This window comes from Petaurus breviceps, unplaced genomic scaffold (assembly GCF_028583685.1).
Source record: "Petaurus breviceps papuanus isolate PSGF00001 unplaced genomic scaffold, PetGlider_PUasm1.0 90845, whole genome shotgun sequence".
NCBI lineage: Eukaryota > Metazoa > Chordata > Mammalia > Diprotodontia > Petauridae > Petaurus > Petaurus breviceps.
The window spans coordinates 12,291,801-12,308,565 of NW_027187359.1; positions in this window are offsets into that span (position 1 = coordinate 12,291,801).

Sequence of the window (16,765 nt, forward strand, 5' to 3'; positions counted from 1 at the left end):
GACATGGCTAAAGTCAGGTTTTATTTTGCTGGACCCTGCATATTTGTTATAAAATTTTTCTTTTATTTTTCCCCAATGTGGAGGGAGACAGAAAAAAAAAATGCTTCTTAGTTGAAAAAACAAAACCAGATAATTGGTTTTTTTTAAGTTCCAAAGATAGGTCAATCATTTGTTTTTCATATCTAGTAGAATGTAAGTTCCTTGAAGGTGAGGTCTTTTTCACTTTTTACTTTCTATTCCTAGGGCCCTGACTTGTAGTAGTTACTTAATAAGTGTTTATAATATTGAATTGGATTCCATTCATAATAAAATAGCATTTTAAATAACATTACAAATCAACTCCCAAGAGTTTCTAGCTTCAAAGAATTGTACCTATTCCTTTTAAACCTCAGAGGGTCCAGGTAGTAATGCAAATGAAATCAACAAAGGTAAAGATGGGTAAGTGGGCAAGTGATCAAAAGATTGGGTTAAAAAAGATCAAGGCTGTTCTAGTTTTACTGAGCCAGGAGTTGAGATTTAAATCTATTTTCAGCTCTGATTTTGACTCTCTTTTAGGAATCTAAACATATCATTTCCTTTCTCCTTGCCTCAGTTTCCTCTCTCTAAAATAAAATCAATCATAGCTCTCCTCAGGAATGTAACAAAGAGGAACCCATAAATAATTATAAAAATCCTTTGCAAAAACAAAGTACTCTATAAATAATCTTGGATCTTCCCTTGCTGTGAGTTGGGACAACAGTTCACTTGGAAGGCTGGAGGGTCCTTTGATCTCTGAAGAGATGGACCAGCTGCTGAGAGGAGGAATCTGGTTTAATCCAGGATAGCATTCCAGAAGAATGTATAGGTCCATTCACTTCCACAGGCATTCAAGTGCCTACTAGGTACAACTAGTGTTCTAAGCAAGGTACTACAAAAACAGAGTAGTCCTTGTCTTCAAGGAGCTTTCATTCTACTGGGGAGGAGGGATAGGGAAGAGGATGCAACTTATAAACAGATAAGTAAATAAAAAATTTCTGAGAGATAGCTGGATCTTTGATTTCATTGCATAGGGAATGCCAAGTGAGGAAATGCCTTCTACCATTTGTACTTAACTCATCTGTAAAATGGGGATAGTAATAGTTCCTACCTCCCAGGGTTATTGTAAAAATAAAGTGAGATAATGCTTGTATTTTGTAAACTTTAAAGTGCTTTATGAATGTTAACTATTATCATTATTACCAATGCAAATTAGCAGGATTTAAAGTCTTAGAGAATTGCCTGGGGCACTGAGCTGCCAAGTGACTTGTCCAGAAACACACTGTCATTTTGGATTGGAGGGGCAGCTTGATCCCAAGTCTTCCAGACTGAGGCTGGCTCTCTAACTACTATTCCATGATGCTTCTCAAATACAAAATACATAGTCTACAAAGTAAATAGAAAGTGACTTCAGCTGCAATAGAGAACATTAACAATTTGGGGGATTAAGGAAAGGTCTTGTTTAGGTGGTAGTATCTGACCTGAAACTTGGAAGAAGTTAGAGATTCCAACAGGTAGAGATGAGGAAAGCATCCCAAGCAAACGCACAGACTGGAGATGGAATGTCATGTAAAGAAATAACAATTGGGTATGTTTCACTGTAACATAGAATATGAAATGTGAAATAGGTTGGTGAGGTACACCTGGAACCAGTTGGCAAAGGGCTTTAAATGTAAAGAATAAAAATGTCCAGTGGGAGCCACAAAGGCTTCTTGAAGAGGGAAATAACATAGCTGGACCAGTTTTGTAAGATGATTATTTTGATAACTATGTGGAAAATGGACTGAAGAGGGGAGATATTAGTATCAAGAAAACCAAATGGGAAGCTATAATAATAGTCCAGTCAAAAGGTAGTGAGAGCCCGCAGGAAGGTGTCAGCTGAGTAAGTAGAGAGAATGGTATGAACTTGGGTTCCCATGGAGATAGAGTTGGCAGGATTTGGCAGCTGTCAATTTCTTCGTGTATAATGTAGAGGAGCTGGATTAAATGGTATCTAAATCTCTAAATGTACGATTCTACAAGTGGATATGATAGTGGAGAGAAGTTAACTTGTGATACCTGCTTGTAGTCAGAGCCAAGAAATTATCTAAAGTCATTGGAGAGAAGGGTGGGAAAGAGGGAATACCAATAGCACCAGTACCATCACTGGGCCCAATTAAAGACCAACTCCCTGCTTTTTAGGTTGCTTCTATTTATTCCTTATTCCAGTTATACCACTGAGGAATCACACTATGTGGACATGGTACATATCACTTCCCTAAGACCTCCTGTGGTAGAGCTGGGAGTCAATATAGACATCTTTGTCCCTTTGTCTTAGATGTTGAAAGAAAAAGAAGGAACTTAAATTAGATACTAGGAATAATGTGGAATCCACACTGTGACCATGGCCCTAGGAGGGGCATCTCTCCTTCAGGAGCCCAAGCGTGCTATAGCTTGGTTGGAATAATGGGGGAGGATAGTGAGTTTGTGCAAGACGTGCCTACTGGACTCAATGCGAACTTAGCCCTCTAATCCTCCTTCATGTCTCCCCAGCCAGATTGGAGCAGTCTGTGGAAAAAATTCCTGTCTATTTTCAGAAACAGATAAAAGCATTCAAATTACGCAGCACAAATCTCAGCCTGAAAACAGCTGGAAAAAAGCTGCTTCTTGCCACTGTCACTGACCCTGCCCCTCATCCCTTATTCCTCTAAACCTTTCCAAGTAATGAAATTCAAGGCATTGGTTTTCTCTTGCTTTACCCTCCCTCCCTCATCCTCTACCTCCTTTCTCAAAATGACCTCTTGTGTAAAATATCTGTCCAGAGTCATTATTCTCTTACATTGTTTATCCCACAGGGCACTAGAGATACTAGAGGAGAGACTGCATTTTCCTTAGTTGTAGTATACACATATACAAACACACACATGCATACATATATAAAGACACATATGCACACATACATTATCATGAATGTCAAAGAAATCAGTTGGGAGATAACAGTGCCTTTAGGTCTTTCTTTCCTCTAGGTTTCTTAGAGCAGATCTTTATTTCTATATGACTTTCTCTGCCCTAGTCATGAGAAATGAAAAGAGTTAGGCCCCAGTCGCGTGCAAAACACAATGACCTTATCTGCCCTCAACTTCCTCTTTTGGTGATAAAAACATGTTGATCAGGCCTAAGTTAGCTACAGTCAGATACTGTCTGGTCCTGATCTCCCCAGAATAACAGAGCTTTCAGGAATATTTATTAGTTTGTTGCTCTAGAGATTTGGTACAAGGAGCGGGTGGGGAGCATGAGGGGGAAGATTATCCCAAGACTGTAGTAGATCATTTGTTTGGTTCTGTGTCTGCTGCCCAGTTTACTCTTTTTTGCCAAGGATTAATCATGCTATTGAGAGAGAAGATCGTAAATCGAATACAACAGGACAGTACATCACTGAGCAAATGTCCATAATCCACACTGATGGAGCAGGTCAGGAATGACTGTTGTGTACCAATGTTCATGCTTTCTATTAACCTTCCAGGCATTTGGTGCAGTGATTCAGAACACTGAAAGGGAATCTTGCTATTGAGAGGGCTTTTTGAATTATTACCTAGTAATCAGTCAAGTACAGCACTGTGACTACCTAAAAAAGGGCATTGCTCTTATTCCCCACCCTCACCCCCAATAATGAGCTAAAGCTGATGAAAAACCAAAGAGAGCCAAGTAGCTCCTGCTCAGTGTTGTGAATAGAACCATTAGCTGTTATGGGCTAAATGGGACTTTGCCTTAGAGCACTTACATCTGAAGAGGAGGAAGGAATGTGGCTTCCCCAATGGGGAAGATGCTTCCTTTTTGGAGCAACTGTTCTCCCTGTACCTTGCCTTATGCTATTCCTTCAGGCACCACTCCAAGATTACTATCCCCATGGTATGAGGCCTAATCCACTGGGGGATGGGCTACTCTGTATGCCCATGGTCGGACTTTGCTCTGTACTGCCATTGGCTACCTCTCTACTCCACACTCATCACAAATCCCAGTTGAAAAAACTCCAGTTTCAGTTCCATAGTTTTTCTTTAAGATCTGCTGGCCACTCTGCTAGAGGGAAAACAAGGCTTAAGTAATATTGAGGCTTCATCAGATGAGTGATGTTTCAGTAGGGAATGATGACAGGTCATCCTGATTCTAAAAATTAAAAAAAAATTTCCCCCAACCCTACCACTTGTTCATGCTACCATCCCATCTTACTTCTTCCTTCTTCATTCCCAAATTCCTAGAAATAGAAGGTGATATTCATTGCCCCCATTTCCCTACTACCTGCTCATACTCCAACCCTCCATAATCTAGTTTGTCCTCACCTCTCTTACTGAAAGACCTCTCTCCATGGTAACCAATGATCTTATCACCAAAACATGTTTTCTGGACGTATCCCACTTATCACAATGGACCACTCCTCAATCTTGATGCTTTATCTTCTGCTGGCTTTCAGGACCGTCCCGTCTTCTTGTTATTTTGCTAAATTACTAAGTAATGGGGTCTTATGGATAGAGTGCCAGGCCTGGAGTTGGGAAGATATCGGTTCAAATCTAGCCTCAGACACTTCCTAGCTATGTGACCTTGGACCTAACTTCTATTTGCCCCAGTTTCCCCACCTGTAAGAGAGTGCTTTCCAAAAATGGGGATCAGACTTATAAAAGCACAGAGATGAAAGATGGAATGTCAGATGTGGAAAAGAGCAAGAAATCCAGTTTATCCAGATTGAAGTTTGTAAATGGGAATTAGGTGTAATGAGCCTGGAGAGGTAGAGTGGACCTAGCAAACAGGGTCTTAAATGCTTGAGAATAGTATTTATTTGATCCTAGAGGTAATAGGGAGCCACTCGAGTTTATTTAATGGTGGAATGATATGGTCAAATATGTGCTTTAGGAATATCACTTTGGCAGTGGTGTGTGGAGGATGGGTTGGGACACCACTACAGTGATCTAGATGACAAATTGGAAGATCCAATTCCTTTACTCTTGTTGAAATGTGAGAGTAAGCCCTGACACCTCCGGATCGTCGTTTCTTCAGTCTGGTACTATCTCTCTTATTTGCCACAATCTTTCAAAATCAGTGACTTTGGTTTGGCAATCATATCTGCCAGCTGTTTTGTTTTGTTTTTTCATTAACCAAGGTTGTGGTTTTTCTAGGTCAAGTGCCTTAAACTTATCAAGGTCAACTACGTTTTCTCTTACTCCTTGTTTATCTTGAATATCAACTCCCCGTAAACCATTTCCCCCCCCCCCTGTCCTTTCCAGTTCAAAGAAAACAGAAGCATAATAAAAATTGAATGGCCTCACTATTTTTTTTATATCATGCCCACCAAAAGATTGTCATCCAAAACTTTGTCCTGGGTCCTTTTTTCCTCTCTCTCTACTATCTTTCTTTTTTTATTTTATTTTATTTTTTTTAAAGCAATCGGGGTTAAGTAACTTGCTCAAGGTTACACGGCCAGGTGTTTCTGGGTGGGTGCTAAGTGTCTGAGCCTGGGATTCGATCCCCAGGTCATCCCGACACTGGACCTGGTGCTACCTGGCTGCCCCTCTACTATCTTTCTTAGTGATTTAATCCCCTCTGGTAGATTGAGTTATATGTGGACCAATGCCTCCCAAATACATGTTTATCTATCTCTCTCTATTTCTACCTATCCATCTCCAACCCTAATGATTCTTCCTGAACTCTAATCACACCTTGCCTACTAACTTCTGGACATCTCTACTACCCCATCACTATCTCAAACTCAGGACATCCAACACGAAACTCATCTTTTTTTCTTTTTGCCAAAACCCTCCCATTCAACAAGCCTCCCTATTTCTGAAGGAACCACTCATTCTTCTCACTTAGATTTATACCCTTGGAGTCATTCCTGACTATAACATAATATAAAGAATATTCTTTATATTTGTTTCCTCTCCACTTTCATGTACAGTACCCTAAGTTAGATTACCTATCAAATGGAGTATTGAAATATCTTCCTAATGAGTCTCTCTGCTTCTAATTTCCTCTCTCTCCAATCTATCTTCCATGTCAGAAGTGTCAAACAGGGCTCCAAATACATTAAAATGTAATTGGGAAATACTTAAAATAAATAAACATGCAATATAACATAGATAATGATGTTGTTTTCAGCCAGCAGGGATCTTTATGTAATGTTTAGTGACTCACATTTCTGAGTTTGACACACAACCGCTCCATGTGGTCACCAAAACTAGTAGTCCTCAAGACACAGGTCTAACAGGGATTTACAACTCTCCTGAACAAAAATATTCAATGGCTTCCTGTTGCCTTTAGGATATGGAAACTAAAGGAAATATATTTGTAGCATCAAATTATTTGAGGATCACATATCAAAATTTTGTCATTGAAGAACCATTAGATTTTGTCATGGTTTACTAAATTATACTCGGTCTTAACTTTTATCTTTTAGAAGCATTATCTACAGGATCTCTGTAACTGGCCTAGGAGCTAAAGATGGTTGAGAAAATGTCTCCACAGGCCTGTCCTGATCCATCCACAGCTGTCTGAGAGGTGCACAGGAAGTGCTTGTGAGATCCCTGAAGATCACGGATACTGCCAAAGGACTTGGCACCCCTAAAGCTACTGCTTTATTGGGTATCTTTATTCAGCTATTGTTACTTTGCTTGTTAATGTCAGTCATGGGCATGTTCTAGACCTGTTGTATAAGCTACTTATCATTTCTGCTTGGATTGATGCCATTGTAGGAACTGAGACCCTTATACTGCATGTTTGCCAGTCATAGTCTGCCCATGGTGTTTATGCAGAGGCCGGTCCTGCAATTTCTATCTGCTTTTCTTGTCAAGAGTCTGAAGTCCTCATGGAAGGAAATTGTGATAAAGGGGGGCACCCTATCATTTGACTGTTCTCTGAGTGACTATATTGAATTGCCAAAGTTTATGGGTTGCAGATATGTTTTGAAATGCAAAACTTTTCATTAGCTAAAGTATCTGTTTATGGGTTTTCTCCTGTGTGTACTCCGAGGGACTGTGTGCTCTTTATAATGCATCCCTTAGTGCAAAAAACTCATCCCCAAGCCAACTCCCGCATTTACAAGCTACAGAGTTTGGGATATTGCAGTGGAGGATCAAAGACCCCAGATAATGGTCTGACTGTGGTGCTGTACCATGAATACCCCAAGGAGGAATTACTGAAATTTGTGCTGAGTTCAATTCAAGCAACCCCATTGTTTACAGTCATGCTTGTCTTCCAGGTACAAGTTAACCAGTGGGTTGGGAGAGGTGGCTTGTACCTTGATCCCATTCCCTTGTCCTTAGTATTACCAGCACATAGCCATATGTACTTTCATCCCAACCCCTTTATCTCTAATGCCATTTCCCTATGATGCAACAATGGGGGAGGAGTTGAGGCATAATGGTCCATCCCCTTTTGGAAACTGTACCTATCAGAATTGTCTTGCTCTTTTTACAAAAAAATGTCTATAGAAGCAACAGTGGTTTGAAATCGTTGCCTGGCAGCATGCAGCATGCTTTAGTTGTGAATGCTACAATAAACTCCTTTTAATTTTCTCTACCCGAGTTTGCTTCATTATTGAGGGCAAAGGCTGGAACAAAAATTTTCATTTAACAATATTTCTGATCTGCTAAAGGCTAGCTATGGTGTAATAGAAACATCATTGCATTGGAAGCCAGATGGTCTGGGTTCAGTCCTAGTTCTGTCATTTACCAGTCTCGTGATCTTGGGACATTGCCTTAAATTTTTTCTGCACCTCAATTTCCTCATCTACTACATGGGGATTTTATTACAAGCATTTTGTTGTACAATAAAACATACCTTCGAGTTTATAATATGATGCCCTTTACAACCTGGCTCCAGTTTCCCTTTCTAAGCATGTCATAGGTTTCTCTCCTTCATGCATTCTATGGTCTTGCTGTTCCTCACCGATGACATCATGCTTCTACACAGGCTGACGTCCCATTCCTACAATGCACTCCCTCCTCACTTCTGTCTCTCAGAATCTCACTCTCTTCTTCAGTGCTCAGCTTAAAGGCCACCTCCTTTATGAAGCCAGGAGGCCTTTTCTAATGTCCACACCAATCTTCTAGATTATCTCTGCCCTTAAATTACTTTGTATTTCCTCTTTCTGTCTCTGCCTCTCTCTCTGTTTCTCTGTCTCTGTCTCTTTCTCCATCTGTCTGTCTCTGTTTCCCTGTGTTACAATGTAAGCTTCTTGAGGGCAGAGACTTTTAATTTTTAATAATTATAGCTAGCATTTGTGTAGTGCTTGTGAGGATTGCAAAACACTTTACTAATATATTTCATTTTATTTTAGCATTTTAATAGATGTTATCAGTATCCTCATTTTACAGATGAGGAAACTGAAACACTGAGAGTAATTAGTCCCAAGGTTAATTTGAAGCCAAGTTTGAGCTGAGGCCTTCAGGAAGTTCCAAGCTCTTACCAGCCTTTTTCTTTGTATTCTCTGCTGCTAGCACTGGGTGGTACAGATTTGCTATTCATAAGTTGATAAAATATCCCTGAAGATCCTCTTAGGAATTCCTACCAACACTAGTCATCTTACAGGTTGCTGTGAGGATCTCACTCATAACACAAAACATGAATATCAGCACGTGTCATTAATAGCAAGGTCCTGCTTTCTACCAAACTACACAGTCTAGGGCTATTTCTCTGCTTCTCCTCTAAACTAGCCCCCACCTTAGGGTTGACTTCCAGACTGGGATCTACAAGTGCCACACCCAATCCTTGAGCAAATCCATCTATCCTGGATTGAATCCTGCTATGTACCTAACATTATCAGGAATCAAGATCCTCTCAGCATCTCAAAGTCAGGAATATTTATCTCTGAGTTCAAATCTGGCCTCAGACACTTACTAGTTGTGTGACCCTGGGCAAGTCACTTCATCCTGTTTGCCTCAGTTAATTTATCCATAAAATGAGCTTGAAAAGGAAATAGCAAATTACTCCAATATCTTTGCCAAGAAAACCTCCAATGGGGTCATGAAAGGTAGGACACAACAGAAAATTGACCAAGCAATTGGGTCCCTGGAAATGTTCAGAAAAAAGCTTCAACACAAGTACCTTCATCTGCATACCTAGTGACCTGTATACCTACGCAGGAGGAATATTCTTCATAGCACATTCTGGTTAAAAGTTGGCTGGAGAATAAAGGCAGTTCCTCCCCCTTACCAGGCCCCAGTATTCACACATCTTACTGCCAGGAAGGCAGAAGAGGCCCAGAGCCCTAGACTTCCTACATAAATACTATAGTTCAAAATACCGTGTTTCCCCGATAATAAAACACTGTCTTATTATTTTTTTTGGACAGAAAAACACCAGAAGGATTATTTTCAGGGGAGGGCTTATTTTAATGAACATTGACAGCAATTTTAATAAACAGGTAAATGTGAACAAAAAAATGTACCTTTATTCAATAAGCAAATCACTGGGGAAGAACAGGATGACGCTCTCACTGCTGCAGCTCTGATTGGATGCAGCTCGGAGCGCAGCATGCATTTCACCGGAGTGGGGGGTGGGGTGCATACAGAGGGTACCGTAATGTAGCGTGTAGCGCAGGGGATCACCTTCACTACAGTAGCAATCTCAATAGGGCTTATTTTCGGGGGAGGGCTTATTTTAGAGGAATCTTACACAGTAAGGGGAGGGCTTATTTTCGGGATAGGTCTTATTATTGGGGAAACACGGTAGTAACAAGTTGGGGAAAGAACAATCAGTAAAAGGGTGGATCCTTTTAAGCAAAGACTTCAGGATGGACCACAGAGCTAAAACACAGCAAAGAGTGACTGGCTAAGTGAATAGTAATTGACCCTCAAAGAGCAAAACTCATTTTTTATGATGTTAGAGAATATCTGAGTCACTTGTATATAAGTAAGAAGGTAACTAGGGTATACTGGGAAAGAGTTGAATTTAGAATCAGATGACCTGAGTTCAAATCCCAGGTCTGTTACTTTACCTATCTAACTTCAGTTTCCTCTTCTATAAAATGAGGGTATCTGATTAGGTACAGTGGATAGTGTCATAGACTTACCCACAGGAAGACTTCAAATTCCACTTAAGATACTTGAGTAAACTTAGACAATTGCTTGATCACCTTAGACCTCAGTTTGTCTATTGCCTATCTGTAAAATAGAAATAATAGTAATAGCACCCACTTCACAGGGTTGTTATGAAGATCAAATATAACAGTCAAACCTCAGAAGCACTATATAAATGCTGGCTGTTATTATTGAAGATGAAAACAGTTCCTGCCTTCAAGGGGCTTACATTCTAGTAGAGGAACACATACACCCGAGCGCGCGCGCACACGCGCGCGCACACACACACACACACACACACACACACACACACACTATCAACCTCCAGGAGTTCAGTCTAAGTAAGACAAACAGAATTAGGTTGTATGCATGTTTATTTCTCTAAAAGCAGGCAGAGAATGCATATGGAGCTGTAGTTGGAACTGAGCCCCCTTTGGGATTAGGTTGCACAGTTTATGTACTTTCCAACAGGGGTTGATGTCACTCCATCATCATATCACCCCTGGACAAAGAAAATATCACTATACCAGACCACTCCTAGCTATAACAGACCACTCTGGGCTATCTAGACAAAAGCATCTGTCTCTACCCAAGCTTGAGTAGAATACAATGGGCTTCCTCACTTTAGAGTAAAGTCCTTGCAAGCTTGGGTAGGGGCCTGAATCAACATAAGGAGAGTCAATGCAATCTCAATATCAGTAATGTCCTTCTGAAGAAAAACTGAACTTAAAAGTCAGGCTTTGGAAGAAGAGGGGTGTGGGAGGAAGAACTTTGAACCTCCCTAAGATATTGGCTATACATAATCATTTTTCATAATGCACATAGGACAAAATGTTTTATAAACTTCATTATGAATATTGGCCTAATATAGGCCTTTTCCTGTGATAGTCTCATACTACATAGTGAAGGAACAGCTACTATTGTTAATATAATAACATGTGAAAAGCAACATCATATCTTGAATCATTTTTAAACCCGATTGAAAAAAAAGCTGGGTGGCACAGTGGATATGAAGATGTTACCCATAAAGAAGGTTAGGTTTGCTCTGGAGACCCCAAAATACCAACACGCCGGGTCCTGCCGAATGAATTCAACTCAAGTCTTCTCTCAGCCAAAGAAAAGTAAAGTTTATTAAAAGTTTGCTTGTATTGGACACAGAGCAAGCCTGTGCTAGGTCATTCTATGATGCTCTCACTATTCTATGGTGCTCACTCTATTCTGTGGTGCTCACTCTATTCTGTGGCACTCTCACAAACATGAAGACAGGATTGGGTCTTATATACAGAAGGTTGTGGGAGGAATGGTGGGTGGTCTAGAGGAGGACTTTGGGGAGGGTCTTCAGGAGGAGTTAATGAGGTTAATGAGTGATTAAGGGTGGGAAGAAGTAGCTGGAGGCTACAGATAATGGTGGTCTAGGCCAGTTCGGGTGGATCAATATTTTGATTGGCTCAAGAGTGGGAAGCAGATGAACAATGGAGGGCTAGACTAGTAACTAGGCTAGAGTTAGTAGTTAGTAACTAGGCTAGAGGTCTGGGCCCAGCCACAACTTAAGGCTTATTGCCTCATGCAAATGCTTCATCAAATGGGATGATTTAATCAAAGTCCAAGGGAGGTTCCCAGAGCCTGTACCTCAAGGACTCAAGGAGAGCTCCAGGGGGCTCCCAGAGTCCATACCAAATCAGAAAGAGTGCTGGGTCTGGAGTCAGGAAGACTGATCTTTCTGAATCTAAATCTGGCCTCAGACACTTATTAGCTGTGTGACCCTGGGCAAACCACTTACCTCTGGGTTTTGGTTGGTTTTTTTTTGTTTTTGTTTTTGCCTCAATTTCTTCATCTGTAAAATGAGCTGGAAAAGGAAATGGCAAACCACTCCATTGTCTTCGTCAAGAAAACTCCAAATGGGGTCATGAAGAGTCAGACACATAAGAAAGACAAAACAACAATAACAAATCTTGGCTTCATTACTTAACTGCCTATTTGACCTTCTCTGGGTCCCATTTTTCTCACTTGTAAAATGAAAAATTGGATGGTCTCTAAGGTCCTCTCTAGCTATACATTTATAATCTTGTGGTCCTATATCCACATAGGGCTTCCTCAATCCTGCTCCCCTTTCCACCCTCAGCTCAGCTTAGTTTCAGCTCCACACAAGATGCCCCTCCCAGAATAAGCTGATCACTTCAGATCTCATCACCATAATCACTCAGCCTCCATATTCAGCACCTTCCCAAATCCTTCACCTTACTTTACTTTTTTCTCCCCTGGAAGGTGGAGCCCTACTCCCCCTCACCTCCACCAGCTTTCCTTTATGGGGGACAAAACCTGGACTTGACACCTCACTCTACTTTCTACTTGCAGTTCTGCTTTGTTTCAATTCCACAGAAGAAGATACACACCATGGGTGTCCCCTCCCCTCTTTCCCCTACTGTTTCCTTCTTTTAACATTATTTACTAAGTATCCAGTAGCTACAAAGCATTTTCCTCATGACAGCCCCATGAGTTAGGAAGCACAAATATTATGATGCCCATTTTATAGATGAGAAGACTGAGGTTCAGAAAAATGACAGCTAGGTGGTGATGGGGTCATGGGACCTGAACTCCTAAATGGAAAAGACCATGTCTTTGGGACCTAGACCCCAAAGCACCTGAACTCAGATCTCTGGCATTCACCTGAGGCACTGGAAGCATCCCAGTCAATAATCCTTTCAACTGCCCTTTTACCATGGCTATCCAGCCATTTAACTACTGCCATTGTCTGCACCTGGCCCCATGCCTGGCGACTTGTCACCCCTTAATCCCATCTAGATATTTCCATAGTCTTTTTCTGTATAAAAATATCAGTCCCATCTTCATCAAATGCTCAAATTCTTTAAATCTGACCCTCTTGTATTGGAGTCCCAAATAGCCCAAACTTATTAGGAATCTCGCTCACCCAACCTGTGTTTTAATAAACTTGCTACTTTGACAGAAAGAAGGCTTGAGTGATCAAATTCTTTTAAGGCAGACCCCCATCGTGTATTTCAGGATTCCTAGGATCCCTAGACCACAACAGGTGGCACGGCACAGTAGATAAAGCAGCAGGCTGAGAATTGGGAAGATTCATCTTTCTGAGTTCAAATCCAGTCTTGGATACTTATTAGCCGTGTGATCCCGGTGACATCACTTAACCCTGTTTGCCTCTGTTTCTTCATCTGTAAAATGAGCTGGAGAAGGAAATGATAAACCACTCTATTATCTTTGCCAAGAAACACTGCCCACCCCCAGCAAAAAGGGGTTTTGAAGAGTCAGACACAACTGAATGACAGTAACAATTATCTGTCATACAGCTTGCTTTGTATATCTGTGTTTGCATATATCGTTGTCTCCCCCAGTAAATTGCGAGCTCTTTGAAGGCAAAGACTGACTTTTGTCTCTTTTCATAACCCTAGTGCTTAGCTCAGTTTAGCTCAGTACCTGCCACATAGTAGGTCTTAATAAATGTTTATTGTTTGATTGATTGGTGTCTTGCCCCCCTTTCCAACTTATGTTTGGGTGTGGTCTTCCCCCATTAGATTATGAGTTCCTTGAGTGCAGAGATTGGTTTTTTCTTTATCTTATTTTGTCCTCGTGCTTAGCCTAGTACCTAGCCCATAGTAGGTGCTTAATAAATGTATATTGAATTGAAAGAAGTTCAAAGCTAAAGCATCTTGAAGAGGACATTTAGTCTCTGCTCAGTAGGACCACAAGTAGATCTTGTGCTGACTGCTAGGTTGTCTGTCTTTATTCATTCCCATCTGCTTAGACAGACTGGAAATAGCTGGCTGGAAAGAATTATGGAGCTGTCTAACGTGATGTAACAAGATGTCATCTTTGTAATGCTTAACACATAAAATGGATTTACAGGAAGAATGAAAAGGAAAAAGAAACTCAAGAGCCCCAGGGAGCCCTTGACTCAGATGAAAACCACCGGCTTTTGTTTTTGGAATGTCACAAAGCCAAATGTTATTTTACTTAGAAGAACATGGAAACAGCCTTATGTTTCGTGGGTTGTGGACACCAGAATAAAAGTCTGCTAATGAAGTTCAGTTAAGTTCATGAGATCATAGATTTAGGGCTGGGAGAGATCTTGGGACTCATCTAGTCCAATTCCTTCACTTTGCAGTTGAGAAAACAGATGCCCAGAGAGATTAAGTAACTTGCTCTGGGACACAGAGATAGTAAGAGACAGAGGGAGGACTGTAAGCCAGGTAGGTCCTTTTGATTCCAAACTGCTTTTTCCATTGTACCACACTGTTTCTTTATATATCACATAGGTCCACACAGACACATGTACACATGTACACTCTGTCTCTTTCACACGCACACACACACCCCTTACAGATACAGGGCCCTCCAGATATACAAAGGCACAAACACATACTCACAAGCCCAGTGATACACATACTAAGGCAGACACATATGCAAACAAACATGACAGTACATCTTCTACCTTCATGACTTTGCTCAGGATGCCCAACATCTCTGGAAATGCTCTCCCTCCTCACCTTTGCACCTTGGAATCCCTAGGATCCTGCAAAGCTCAGCTCCCAAATCTTTTTAATCAATCTATCTACAAGTATTTATTAAGCACTGACTATGTACCAGGCCCTGTGCTGAGGACCTTACAGATCTTTTTAACTGCTGGTCCTCCACTAATTACATTATGTTTCTCCCCTTGTGTGTATGTTATATTTATTCATATGCATACATGTTTTTTTCCCACTCAATAGAAGGTAAACTCTTTGTGATCAGGACCTGTTACATTTCTTGTCTTTAAGTCACCAGCATCTAGCCCTCTGCCTTGCACACAGTAGGCATTAATAAAGCCTTGCGGATTCACTGATACACATAGAGACACACGCACTCACAATACCCCTCCATGCATATACACACAGATACAAACAAAGATACTCATCACTTTTAAATACACTCACAGCCTAACAGAAATTGAAGGACTCATGTAAAAATAAGTCAGGTAGGTGAGCAGGGATTTCATGCCAATGCTCTTCTGGTAAACATCTGCAAATTTCTCATGAGCCTTTCGCTGGTACCTCTTATGACTTGGGAATATAATGGAAAAGACAAATTGAAAAGGGAGTCAGAGTTGAAAAAAAGAATCCTACAAATCTTCCCACTCCTTTCTTTTTTACAGGCGGATTCCAACGGGATTGGAATACTATTTCAAGCCATCTTGTCTGCAGGGGTTTCATCACTCAGGCTGCAGGAATAGTCATTTCCTCTGACCCCAATGACAGATCATTAGGCACATGCTTGAGTTTTTTATTTTTCCTTTGTAGTATGTCAGAACTGCTTATTCAGCTATGTGTCATCCTGTACGAGTGCCCTTGTCCTTTTCAAACAGTCTAGATCCCCGTGGGATACACTGTCTCTTTGAAGCCCTGGTCTTGGTGGTTGCGGAGGGCAAGTGTATGGGACAGGAGTGGAAGGATTCTGGACCATAAGGACCCTGATTCCTGTCCTGGATAAACTAGAATAGAAAGAGTTTTAAGACAGTTCAGGATAATAGACTAAAAGAAACCCAACTTTTAATTGATTATCCTCCCTGGGGTGAGTTCAGTAGGTAAATTGAATATATGCCAACAATGAGGAAAGCAGGCTAAGTAAGAGTCTGGTAGGTGGTGCAGTGGATAGAGTTCAGAGCCTAGAGTCAGGAAGACCTAAGTTCCAAAGCTGGCCTCAGACACTTACCAGCTGTGTGACCCTGAGCAAGTCACTTAACACCAATTGCCTCCAAAAATAAAATAAAGTATTAGATAATTGTGTTGGTGACAGACAGGAACTTTCATTTCAGTGATGTTTCTTATTCTATAGTGAGCATTCAAGGCATGAGCTAATGTCAGGAGAGAAGAAGAAAGACAAGAATGGAAGAAACACCAAGAAGGCCAGGAATTGAAATCAGGTTGTGAAGGGCTTTAAATGGCAAACAGAGAAGTTTTCACTGAATTCTAGAAGTAACAGGGAGCCACTGGCATTAACTGAGCAGAACAGTGACATGATCAGATCTGTGCTTTAAGAATTTCACTTCGACAGTTGAGTGGAGAATGGATTAGAGAGAGGAGATACCACATTACTGTTACAATAAGCTGCCTTAGACCAGACACCAGGAAAGGAGCTCAATTAGGGCATGCCTCTTTCAGAGGTCAATTTTACAAATTAAGTGAAGTCAGAATCAGTTAGAATATCTCATACATATGTAGCATCTTTCTTCTTAGGCCCATTCCTTGGAAAGATGACCATAATTTACATTTATATGTTGCTTTATAGGTACACATACATTTTTGACTCTCATGCCTATGCATGTGCACACGCAAACACACAAATATACAAATACACACACAGATCTATAAGCCTGAAGGATTATTATTCTTTTTTTTTCCTTTAATCTATTTTGCTTGCTATATTTCTATAGCTAGCATTTCTTTTTTTTAATGCTTTATTAACTTCTGATTTACATCGTTCATTTCCGCCAGATTTTGAGTTACAAATTTTCTCCCCGTTTTTCCCCCACCCATCTCCCCAAAACAGCAGTCCCACAAGATATCCCCACCTCTGATCTGCTCTCTCCCATATTTTCTCCCATACCCGTTTCAACTTTTCCAGTAGGGCATGGTGGAGCTCTATATTTCCCAATTACATGTAAAACAATATTGATAATAGTATATATATAT